This window comes from Ictalurus furcatus, chromosome 7, assembly GCF_023375685.1.
Source record: "Ictalurus furcatus strain D&B chromosome 7, Billie_1.0, whole genome shotgun sequence".
Taxonomy (NCBI): domain Eukaryota; kingdom Metazoa; phylum Chordata; class Actinopteri; order Siluriformes; family Ictaluridae; genus Ictalurus; species Ictalurus furcatus.
The window spans coordinates 10979188-10991495 of record NC_071261.1 but is presented as its reverse complement, the minus strand read 5'-3'; positions in this window follow the sequence as shown (position 1 = coordinate 10991495).

Genomic DNA, 12308 nt, shown 5'->3' with positions numbered 1-12308 from the left:
CAAAGGCTAGTGAGGGAAGAACTGTTCGTAAGTAATAACAGGACCAAACTTATGTCAGAGGATTAAAGCACTTCAGGATATGTTGGTCTGGGTGTTGTTAAGAGTTTCGCATTAAGCTTCATCACACTACCCCGTCGATGATCATTCGACCCCACTCCCCCCCCAGTGTTTTATTCCTAACTTGATGCATAATTACATGTTACCTTGAACCTGAGAAAGAGACTGCCTTGTTTGATGGTACATGTGCAGCTGAAAAAATTTGATTATCGTAGAAAAATTAATTTTTTCTGTAATTTAATTCAAAAGGTGGAACTTTCATATATTCTAGATTCATTACACATAAAGTGAAATATTTCAAGCCTTTTTTTGTTTTAATCTTGATGATTACGGCTTACAGCTCACAGAAATCAAAAATCCAGTATCTCAAAATATTCGAATAAAGAATTTATAATACAGAAATGTCGACCTTCTGAAAAGTATGTTAATTTGTGCACGCAATACTCGGTCGGGGCTTTAATCCTTTTGCAGGAATTACTGCATCAGTGCGACGTGGCATGGAGGCAATCAGCCTGTAGCACTGCTGAGGTGTTCTGGAAGCCCAGGTTGCTTTGATAGCGGCCTTCAGCTCCTCTGTATTGTTGGATCTGGTGTCTCTCATAGATTCTCTATGGGGTTCAGGTCAGGCGAGTCGGCTGGCCAATCAAGCACAGTAATACAATGGTCAGCAAACCAGTTACTAGTAGTTTTGGCACTGTGGGTAGAAACAGGCCAAGTCCTGCTGGAAAAGGAAACCAGCATCAAAGACAACTTGTCAGCAGATGGAAGCATGAAGTGCTCTAAAATCTCCTGGTAGACGCTGCATCGACTCTTGACTCGAGAAAACACAGTGGACCAACACCAGCAGATGACATGGCACCTCAAATCATCACTGACTGTGGAAACTTCACACTGGACTTCAAGCTACTTGGATTCGGTTCCTCTCCACTCTTCCTCCAAACTCTGGGACCTTGATTTCCAAATGAAACGCAACATTTACTTTCATCTGAAAAGAGGACTTTGGACCACTGAGCAACGGTCCAGTTCTTTTTAAAGGCTCAGGAAACCGTTGCAGGTGTTTTGAGTTAATTAGCTGATTAGAGCTCTTCTCAGGTCGACATTTCTGTATTATAAATTCTTTATTCGAATATTTTGAGATACTGGATTTTTGATTTCTGTGAGCTGTAAGCCGTAATCATCAAGATTAAAACAAAAAAGGCTTGAAATATTTCACTTTATGTGTAATGAATCTATAATATATGAAAGTTCCACTTTTTGAATTAAATTATAGAAAAACGATATTTGAGATGCACCTGTATACTCAACTCACTATCTAGATCGAACTCCTTTTCAAAAGAAAAACACTTTTCCGAACTGATAAACATGGTTCTGAGACCATGCACAAGTCATAAAATGACCTAAACCATGAAGAACAATATAATGTAGGTCTTAGGAGCACTCAAATCATGTTTATCTTTTCTGGGCTCCAACAACTGTACATGCAGTCCCGCCTTATCACCATTTGACTGGTTTGGTGTTTCCATGAACACTTGCCAACATGCCCTTATTTCCTCGATAATAATTGGAGCTCAGTTTCTCACGTGACGTCATGACATTAGTCACCCGGCACAAGTCAATAAGTTGTCTGTCTCCAGCAGTTCTGGCTTGGTGCCCTTTCACAAACATTACGCAACTGTTTGTGGGATATTCAGCATCTCTATAGAGGGTGCAATAACGACTGTAGGTTACAGTGTGATTTGTTTTTCCACCTAGTGCTAAATGTTTCAGGTGATGAGTTCTCTCCATCGGACCTGGTCCCATGCCTACAGTCATGTAAAAAAGAAAATCCTGTTTAAGGTTATTGTATAGTTACGAGTTCTTAGATTTATAAAAGAGGTTCTGCTTGGAACCATCTATTAAAGGGAAACCCCATCTGTTTATAGAGTATGAGGATTTCTCAAGAGGAGCCATGGAGATGGAACCTTTAATGCTGGCACGTATGCCAAACAGTCCATTAAGTGCACCAGACTTTCACAATGTACACCTTCCAAAATTGTCTCGTCTTGGTGGGATTTTTTTTTTTTTAAATCTCTTTTAAACACACACACACACTTCAAGAATGATGGCTTGTGTACATGAAAGCCCTGAAGGCTCCTTGTGCTTGACGTATCTGATTGGTAGAGAAGGGTGGGGCTGCTCATCGTTGAGCTTTTTGTGATGACTCACATAGCAAAACATATGACGCACCGGTGCTTTCTCTCTGTTTATCTGTCTTTTTCTCTCACATGTCTACATTTCTCTGTTCATGATGTATTGTTCCATCAACCTCAGTACTGTCTAAGTTTAAGCAAAGCTGGTCAAATCCCCAAACTCTGGAGCATCGAAGCATAATCAGATCTTCAGTTCTACATTTAACATACAATACTGTTACTTCAAAATAGTCACTGTCAGCTCTTGAGATAAACCCTGCCACATTTTGAAGGCAAAAAATCCCAGCTATGTTTCAAGGTCCTGATCTGAGACGATAATTCTCTTAAACACATTCATGAATGTTTCAAGAACTGCTGCACTTACTGAGGACTATGATCCTAACATTTTCATTAACATTTGGATTAACATTCATGTTTAAATGAGTGCTTATTAAAATCTTACTGAATAAGAACAGATGCTGTTTTTTACACCATGATTTAAGTTGCGTCAATTATGATGTTATAAAAATTTTAATATTGGAACAAGCCTAAAGGCATCAACAACATGCAAGTACCTTGTTAAAAAAGAGAGAGAAAAAAACAGAAGAATAACAGCCTCCATTGACTGATGAGCCATTCTAGATGTCTCATACCGGAAATGACACACTCCACCGTGACCAAGATAGCAATAGCTCATGTTATTGGTTACAGTTTATCAGCAAGCTTTCCAAACACAAGCTGCAAATGCAAAATGCTTGGCCAAGCAATGTTTTACCTTCTTAGAAAAAGGTTTTTTATTTTCCAGGTTCCCTCTGCTTCCCTCTTTTCAGGGGAAAGTAGCTAATGCCTCAAAAAAAAAAAGGTGACCAGTGATTGGTCATTGTTTAACAATGGTGATCAGTGATTGGTCCTTGATGAAAACTGTGATCATCGATTGTTCACTGGTAAAAATGGTGATGAGTGATTGGTTTTTTGGTAAAAATGGTGATCAGTGATTCTTTGTTGGTAAATATGGTGATGAGTCATTGGTCATTGGGAACAATGGTGATCAGCAATTGGTTATTTGGAACAATAGCGATCAGTGATTGGTCATTGGGAACAATAGCGATCAGTAACTAGACTTTGGTAACATTGGCTTATGCAAGTGTAACTCAGTCAGGCTTTACACACTGTTGGTGACCCAACCAAACCTGCTCTCAACTCATTTAACCAGCAGCTGTGATGTGAGCTGGAGAGCTATATCGAGTGCAGGACATTCGCTGCCGTCTGCTCAGAAAGAACTTTTTTTTCTAAAAGTGTAGCTATGAAAATCTCAGTGCATGTAATACATGGTTATAACACAGTTTTCAAGATTGTTGGTTGTACCACATTCAGGGTTCAGCATAAATAAACGTATCTATAACATCACTGCAAGATGTACAGGCTTGCATCTAATAGACTTGTTATGGATGAAACGCTTGTTAAAATAAAAGTGTATCTGTTGCATGTGCTTTGAGGAAACATTTCAGAAATGTGGGGCCTCATGTATTCATCAGCCCCGGGCCAGGCATTAGCTTAATGCTGCCCTGTCTACCACAGAAGTTCTCAATCTCAGTTCTGGAGACTCTAATCAATTGCACATTTTTGTTTTCCCAGATCTAACACAAAGGACTGAGGTCATGAAGGCTTGCTTAAGTACCTGATGAGTTCAGTCTTGTGTGTTGAAGAGGTAAAACAGGTTCTATAACCCTGTGTGTCCGATCACAAAGTTTTACATTGTTATGAGCTACTTTTTTTGAACATACAGTACATAACTGCCTAATGTGTTCACAATGAGAAATCCGTGCATTAAAAAATGTTTCTAAATACTCAGATTATAGAATATATTTTGCAAATAAATAAAGGTGGATTCATTTTTACACTAACTTGTTTGGAAGAAGTCTCCAGTTTCAGTGCATGTTCTGGTTTCTCAATAACATAAGCTTTTTGTTTTTGCATCACATCACTTGATTAATTTCCATTAACAGCACTCCCCTGCCATGTATTCCTTAGTTTTCAATAGTGAGATGGTATTGTCACTGTTTTAAATCAATTAGCTTGCAGTTATTAGATGTTACATCACTGATGGGATCAAGCTTTAATGTAGTTATACTGTCTAGCTGCATTATACAAAGTATTTGTTCATGAATGGAATAGAGAGTATATTTATTAGTTAACCTTTTCCCCAATCTTTATTCTGTCGTTTTGAACTCAGCGATCAAAGTTCAGGTTTTAGTAGACACTGGACGCCTTGTACTATTTTAAGGTTCCAGATGATTTTGCAATAAGTGATTTTTCAAAACATTTTGATTCAGACCACAGGTTTTTAGATAATGTTTAAATCCAGATACTGCAATGGCCACAGCAAAACACAAATTTGGTGGATGCCTGTTGGAAAGCTAGTCCCTCTAGGATTTGGCGATTTTACGACCCCAGAAATTAATGCAAAATCAAGCAAACACTGCTTGTAATTTTTCAAAATTACCAAAGATTTTCTGCAGATTTGGACATGTGACCTCATCACATCGCACATTCAGTCAAAGCCCTCTTCGATTCAAAAGTCTCATTTACCAACAAACATCACTGAAAAAGGCCGTACAAAACAATTTCGTGCGATTCCACCAATTCAAATACCCTCTTGCAGAAGTTTTGGGCTCAAATATCTTAGTGGAGTTCAGAATCTTACTGTAGCTGCGAAACAACGTTTTCATCAAACCCGCCGATAGTGTACATGGCCACAGGGTTCAATTTCGGCCTTCAACTTTAGCGCATTTTCTACCTGTAGTCCAAGTGACACCTGGTGAAGTTCAGGTACTGCATTTTAAGCGCTTCTTTCATGAAACCCTTCCAAACAGCTTGCTGTTTTAAAACTTGACAACCCCATGAATCCCCAAGAGGCTTAATTGTTGTTTCAACTGCCCATATAACTCTTTATATTCATTACCCAACTTGTGCAGGTCAACAACCATCTGTCTCTTTTATGTTAAAGCCCAATTTACATTTAAAATAATTAGCTTCTTACTGGCATCTATAGCTTCTGTGGTGAATTTACCACTGACTGTGGAACAAAGAACATCCTTTAAGACATTTCTGGTGGCTGATTCGAGTTGGGTGAGAGTATATTTGGTGTAAGTGACATCAGTGCTACCAAATTAACATTCAGGATTCAGGTTAGAATTAAACTGTAGTCAGGAACATTTATTTCGTGAAGCCACCATTGCTAAAGGCTTCATGTTGCCACAGCTTTAAAATATCTCCTGTATGGATTTGTACGTGTGCAATACGTGTTCATATTTTGTCAGTCGGACTTCCTTAACTGCTTTCTGGAGAGCAATCAAGCATAATGTGTTTGCATTTATGTTTGTGTGGGAAAGAAACATTATTTCATCATTTGTCCGAGTGGAAAATTCGATATTGTTCATTTTACCTCAATAACGCCAAAGCCGGTGATCGTGCTTGATCTGAAATCGAGTTGTAGTATACATAAAAAAAAGAAGAAAAAAACAACCCTGATTTTGCATTGTACCTGGTAAACCTTGCGCTTTCCATACCTTTCCCCTCCAAATCTTCAGTCGCAAAGTGTAGATAGTGTGTGATACCATTATCTTCACACAGAGGGAGCTAAGCAACTTCACTTTGGTAGTTTGGGAAGACTTCTGGGAGGACTAAGAACCCAAAACTGATACCAAGGTGGCCCGTTCAATATGTCCATCAGAAAAAAAAACGGGCATCAATCGACATCAGTCTTCATTATTGAAAAGAAAGCAAAGTTACCACAGAAGGCTTTTGCTATTTTAAGCATTTCAGACACATTTTGGTTGTTTTTTTAATGACATAACCATTAGGTGACATCGTTATCATATCATGTATTCTTAAAGTATCTTCACACCTTAAGAACACACATACACATCTGTTTAACCTGTATTACCACCTTTGTCCATGAGTTAACTGCTTCCACAGTTCAGAATGACCTTGAGAGATGATTGACAGCCGACAACACTTTAATTTCACAGGTGCTTAAGCAGATTTCATATACATTCGTGAATATCAGTGTGTTTCTCAGGTATCTTAAATGTTCCCATGTTGAACTTATAAAAAATGTACCTTCATTTAAGCTTTAAGGTATGAATGAGTGCTCTAATTGTTTTGATAGGTTTAGAAAAAGTTCATTTTTGATTTTTATTTTCTTGTTGTTTTTTTACTTTTTAGCTATAGCTGAAAGTATTTTTGCATCTTTTTTTTTTTTACCCAGAGTTCATAGCTGTCAAGCTTTGTGTATTGCCTTTTGTTTTCATACTACTCGTATTTCCTCCAGACAAACTTCCAGGCCTTCGTTTTGCTTTGCTAACCCACCCAAATCTAGCAAATTCCTCATGTTCAACAACATACAGAGGGGAATACAAATTATATCTATATATATTGAACATTTCTCGCGCCAACCACGCGCGTGCGTTACGAAGGCGCAGTTCTGAGGCGATTTCTTCCGTCCAAAACAACAAGAAAAAAAACCCAACTTCATTATCTACCTAGAGCCGTCTTTCTATCTGTATACACGTGTAAATGTTTAAAATATATAAATATATGTGATACTGTTCGGTTAGTTTACTAAGCGTGAGAGACACACGACGGCGAAATCTAAACTGTGCTCAACACTTCTTTCTCTCCAAACTCACCTCAGAAGCGCGAGTGGACGGTTTCAAGCTCCCCACTCGGTGAATTGATTCTACTACAGGTCCGCCTGAAAGCGTGCTCGGCGCGGCGGGGGGGTTCATTTCTCTCCGCTCGTGTTTGTTCATTAATATACCCCAAAATGCTCGTTCGAATGACTCCGTACTAACGTTTAATACCTTTCGAAATGTAGTTTATATATAAATCTACACTTAAATCCGCGCGCACCACTTTCTCAAGCGGAACAACGATTTCTCATTCCCCCCGCAATAAAAATGAAACATTCCACAATTTATTCCAGGGAAAGACTGACAGTTTTTTGGGTCATGAAGCAGCTGTTCGAGTCAGCGTCTCACCCTCCCTCCGCGGGAATAAGAAATGAGTACATTTTAAATTAGATAAGTAAGATTTTTGCCGTACAAATACATCGTGTTTTTATTTTAATAAAAGGGTGGGTTTAATGAGGTAGTGTATACATAAAGGAAATTAGATTTTTAATGCATTTTGTAAACAACTATAGCATTTTTGCACAGCACAGGCACACAAAGTTTCAGGATTATGATTATATATGTTACTTATTACACTACAACAATCATGTATGTGTGTGTGTGTATATATATATATATATATATATATATATATATATATATATATATATATATATATATATATATATACACACACACACAACCAAAACAATACATGGTTGCACATCATATGTGTCATATGTCAGGTATATATAGATTACAGTGTCACTCATCTGTGTTAAAAAGTTATCATAAATTATTCAGATCAGATTGACTTCCATTTGCTAGATTATCGTTTCTTCTCGCCTGTGAGACTTGCAGTGTGAGTCATTACAGTACTAAAAAAAAAAAATATTAACCACAGAATAGGACTATTTATATTACAGTTAAGGTTCAGCTCAGCGTGTTCATGTCTCAGATGCTTTGCATCTCTTTGCCTCGGTGCATGGTGTGTTCAATAGCCTATACGTCCTGTTTGTGGAGAAAAGTGGCGAGACGCAATGCTCTTTGATCTTATAGGTCTGGGTCAGAAGTGTCGGATTCCAGTCACGGAGGGTGAGGGTACTGCGGAGTTATGTTCTTGATTTACCGCAAAGTAATTTTATACCACGATATAGCCTAACACATAAAAGTCTGTATAACGGACTAGTATAGACATAGAACATGTTTTTGTGGCGGTCTGTACATGAGAGGTTTGGGAACAAAATTAAGCAGAAATTAAGAAAAAAAAATTACGGTAAAAAACCCCCGCAAATAACAGTGACAGTATTCAGTTGACGTCGGCTAGCTGACTAAGCCTATGTTGATGCTAGCAAGCAACAAACAAAAAGCGACCAGTCCTGTGCCACGTGTTTCTTGATTTCCCCGCTCAGAACTTTATTCCTTGTTTCAATTTTGATGTACGGAAAATGTTTCAGAAAAACTTACTACCGTGGTTTCATCTTATCCTGTCATATACCTGTCAACCTATCATTAAACGTGTATAGAGACATTACAAAGAAAAATAAAGCTTGGAAGGACGAAGGAAAGATCATTGGGGCTTCTGGTGAGTGTGTGTAGCTAGTACAGCTTATCTGCCGACGAAGCTCATACGAAGTCTAGCATGTAACATGTAAATCAGACTTAAATACATTTTAAACAAATGTATTTTAATCAAGCTATAGATTTTGGTGTCTATGTTTTCTCAGTGGAACAGCAACAACAACAACAACAACAAACACAACCAAACACAAGCAACACCAGTAGTGGTTGCTACATGCCCTCAAGAGACAAACTACATGCGACATGAGCGACTTGTTGCTTGCTAGTGTAAACATAGGGTTAATAGAATACCGTGTATTGGGGATCAAATTTACACCATTTTCAATTTACCTCAAATGTAGTCAATGAGCCACAGCATACGGTAGTTGGTGTTCAACATTTACTACAAGGCTAACACAGCTAACTGTAAATTAAAGTCACCTAAAATCTTTTACATACACATGCCTGTTTTTGAGGAAAGTGATGCAAACTTACCAGTATAGTTTAGGACAGAGTGTTTTTTAGTAGTATAAACATGAGCAAGACTTCACCATGTACTATAGCTCAATGCCGCAATTGTATTTTATGGCAGCCATCTTGGACAACCAAATCAAATCACTTTTTTACTTAGTGTAGTTTAGTATTATTGGACCTACTAAACTCAACCTTCAAACATTTAAAGGTGGAACTGTATTGTAAAGCTGGAAGTGATACAGATGATAATATAGTTGCAGTTAAATATATAAGTACAGATATGGGTGTGTATTAGTGGACAAGATTTTGTGAGATATAAGACTTCCAGGGGCAGCAGAAGGTAGTGTTGTTGCCTCACAGCTTCAGTGTCCCTGGTTTGATGCTTAGCTTAAGTTACTGACCAAATATTTCACATGTTCTTCCTTCCCTTGTTCATGTGGTTTTTCTCTGGGTTCTCCGGTTTTCTCCCAGAAAACAAGGTGGATTGCTCCTGAGTGTGCGAATGTGTGATGATCTGGCGTCCCATCCAGATTCCCATTCCCAGGATAGGCTCTGGATCCTTATCATGATACCCTTATCAGGATAAAGAGCTTTCTGATAATGAATGAATGAATAAGACTTCCATTACAAGCTGTTTGTAGATAAAGTGCAAAAGTAAAGAAAGAAACTTAAGAAACATTCATTTCTTCCAACAATTTAAGAACACAAGATAAGATAATGAGCAAGAATTTTAAAAAAAACTGCCTAATGCTCTGAATCTATAATCTACAATGTATAATATTATATATGTTTTAATTGCTCAGTTTGTAGTTCTGTTTTATATGATTTGAGACACAGCTCTTGCTCTTAATGGGTTTAATTCAGTGTGTGAGAGGAGGGAAAATGCAAATCCTTGGGTCCACACCCCTGGCCTAGCTGCTAGAACCTGAAAAGTACAATTTGCAGGCTTTTTTTTTTGTTTGTTTTTTTTTGTTTTTTTGCACTCAGTCTTCTAAGTTTTGGTTTGGAAAAGACATTTTGTTTTGCTGAATCACAAATGGTTACGACAGTAATGGCTTAAACAACTAACCTGGATGAATGATATATTCTTTGACAGAATATTAAACCATAGAATGTCCCATGATCAAAAATTCTGCTTCCATTTACATAGCAAATGACATTACTTGATCTATTATGACGCCATGAAAATAAGCCCTAATTGGCATGCATGATTGCTTTTTTAAACCACATTTTCTCCTAATTTGGCCATTTGACATTTGCCACACTCTAGCCATCTCTTGCCAATCACACCACAGCAACCAATGTTCTTCCACAGTATCTACAAGAAGTCAGCACCCATATCTTTTTGAACATCACAGAGCAACTGCACACATCTGAAAGAAAGTGCAATCTGCCCTCTTACACATATTTACATACATACATGAGCTCAGAGACGCCCAAAATTAGTCAGTGTCATGCAGATTGTCAGGAGAGGGAGTACTGCTATCCCTTCCATGCAGAGACCACGACCAGTTAATGGCTACCTGTAGTATTTATTATAAGTAGAAGCCTGATAATAGAGAGAATGGTGGGCAAAAGCTCAAACATAGTCTACGGTTTTAAGGTCTAGATAAATTGGACTTACTATCAAACGACCCTAAACTACTGAACAATGCCAGCATAGACTGTGTGTCACTTTCAAAGCAAACCAGAAGTAAACGTTTGTTTAGTCTCGCTGTGAAGTGAGCAGTGAAATCCAGATATCCTTAGACATTACGTTGTACCTCTGTCTGTCTCACAGTGCATCAGCTGCAGATGTCCACTCTACATCTGCAAAAATGGATTACAGCTATAATGCGATGCTCGTTGGCATGGGGACGCTGGTCAATCACTGCGGTTTAGATGAAGATTTAGGCCAGACGATTGCTGTCATCCCCTGTCGTTTTCTTCCAGCTGAACCTTGCAGGAACTCCACTTTGTCACTGTTTACCCTCCATAAATTAAGTCAGCAACTTTAAACAAAAGCGATTGCAGAGGCGGTGCCATGTGGATTGTAAATACCTGAAAAACCCCAAAACAAAACAGGAAGTCAGAAAATGGCAGTAAAGTTTACATTTAATTAATGAAACCTGAGTCTTATATATCACAGTCCTAGCCTTAAGATATATTAGATGTGTAATTATATATATATATATATATATATTTATATATATATATATATATATATATATATAGATAGATAGATAGATAGATAGATAACATGTCTTACCTCAGCTGGGTATGCTTACTTACATGGAACATGGGATCCTAATGCAGTCAGATAAATTACCAGTTCACATTTTCATTCTGTTCCACCTCCTAACACGCCTTGATAACCTGACCCAGGTGTGTTTGCTAGGACAGAATAAAAATGTGGACCGGACAACATTAAACATCTTTTCTATGCGAATAATATTAAGCAGTGTCTCATTCCTTAACTCTTAAACTCACTAATAGGAAATTTATTTAAATGTTAATGTATTTGGCCGGCATGGTTTGGGTCCGCTTGTCCTCTTAAAGGGAAGTGCCACTGTAAATCAACACCTTTATCCTATGGTGAACCATTTCTCTCTTGATGGGTGTGGTCTCCTGTAGGATGACTCCGCCCATACCTGCAAGGACATGAGGGGTCAGCGAATTTTATTTGATCAGATTGAAAATTATGTAAATCATACGCTGTATATAGCCTTCCCACTTACCAAATCTCAACCCAGCTGAATACATGTGGAAGATTGTGGACTGATCTGTAATCCAGTGCTCTCCATGACCATCATCAAAACATCAACCATTTTGGAAGGACAGTGGCTTGTTGTGTCTGAACACCTTGTTAAGACATCAGCCATCTGTATATTAACAATATATTCAAAGGACATTGTTCAATTTAACCATATGCCAAGCTCACAGACAGAAAGGAAATTTCAGAGGCATGACACCATGACACAAAATTTGGCTCAGCTCAATTCAAATCAATTTTGTTTCCTTCAGAGCTCTTTACAGTGAACTGTATCACATCACAGCTACAAAAGTCCAGGTTCAGACAGCAAGGAAGGACTCCTCAAAAATGCATGAAGGAGAAACACTTTTGCAAAAGAAACATAAAAAAAATAAAGATCTTCCTATAGGCAGCAATGAAATAGTGAAGTAAAAGGCAAAAGAATTCTTAATGATGTTGTAGAAGCCAGAGTATGCTGCTTCTTACAAAAAGTCTTGGTAGAGCATATAATTCCAGCTCCAAGGAACCCTCCAGCTCTGTCACTTTCTGATGGATACGCCCACTTTGGAATGCTGCTGATGGTGCTGGAACGGCCTCTATTAACACTTAAGTCAGCCCTGTGTTCCCAGAATTCCCCACACCATT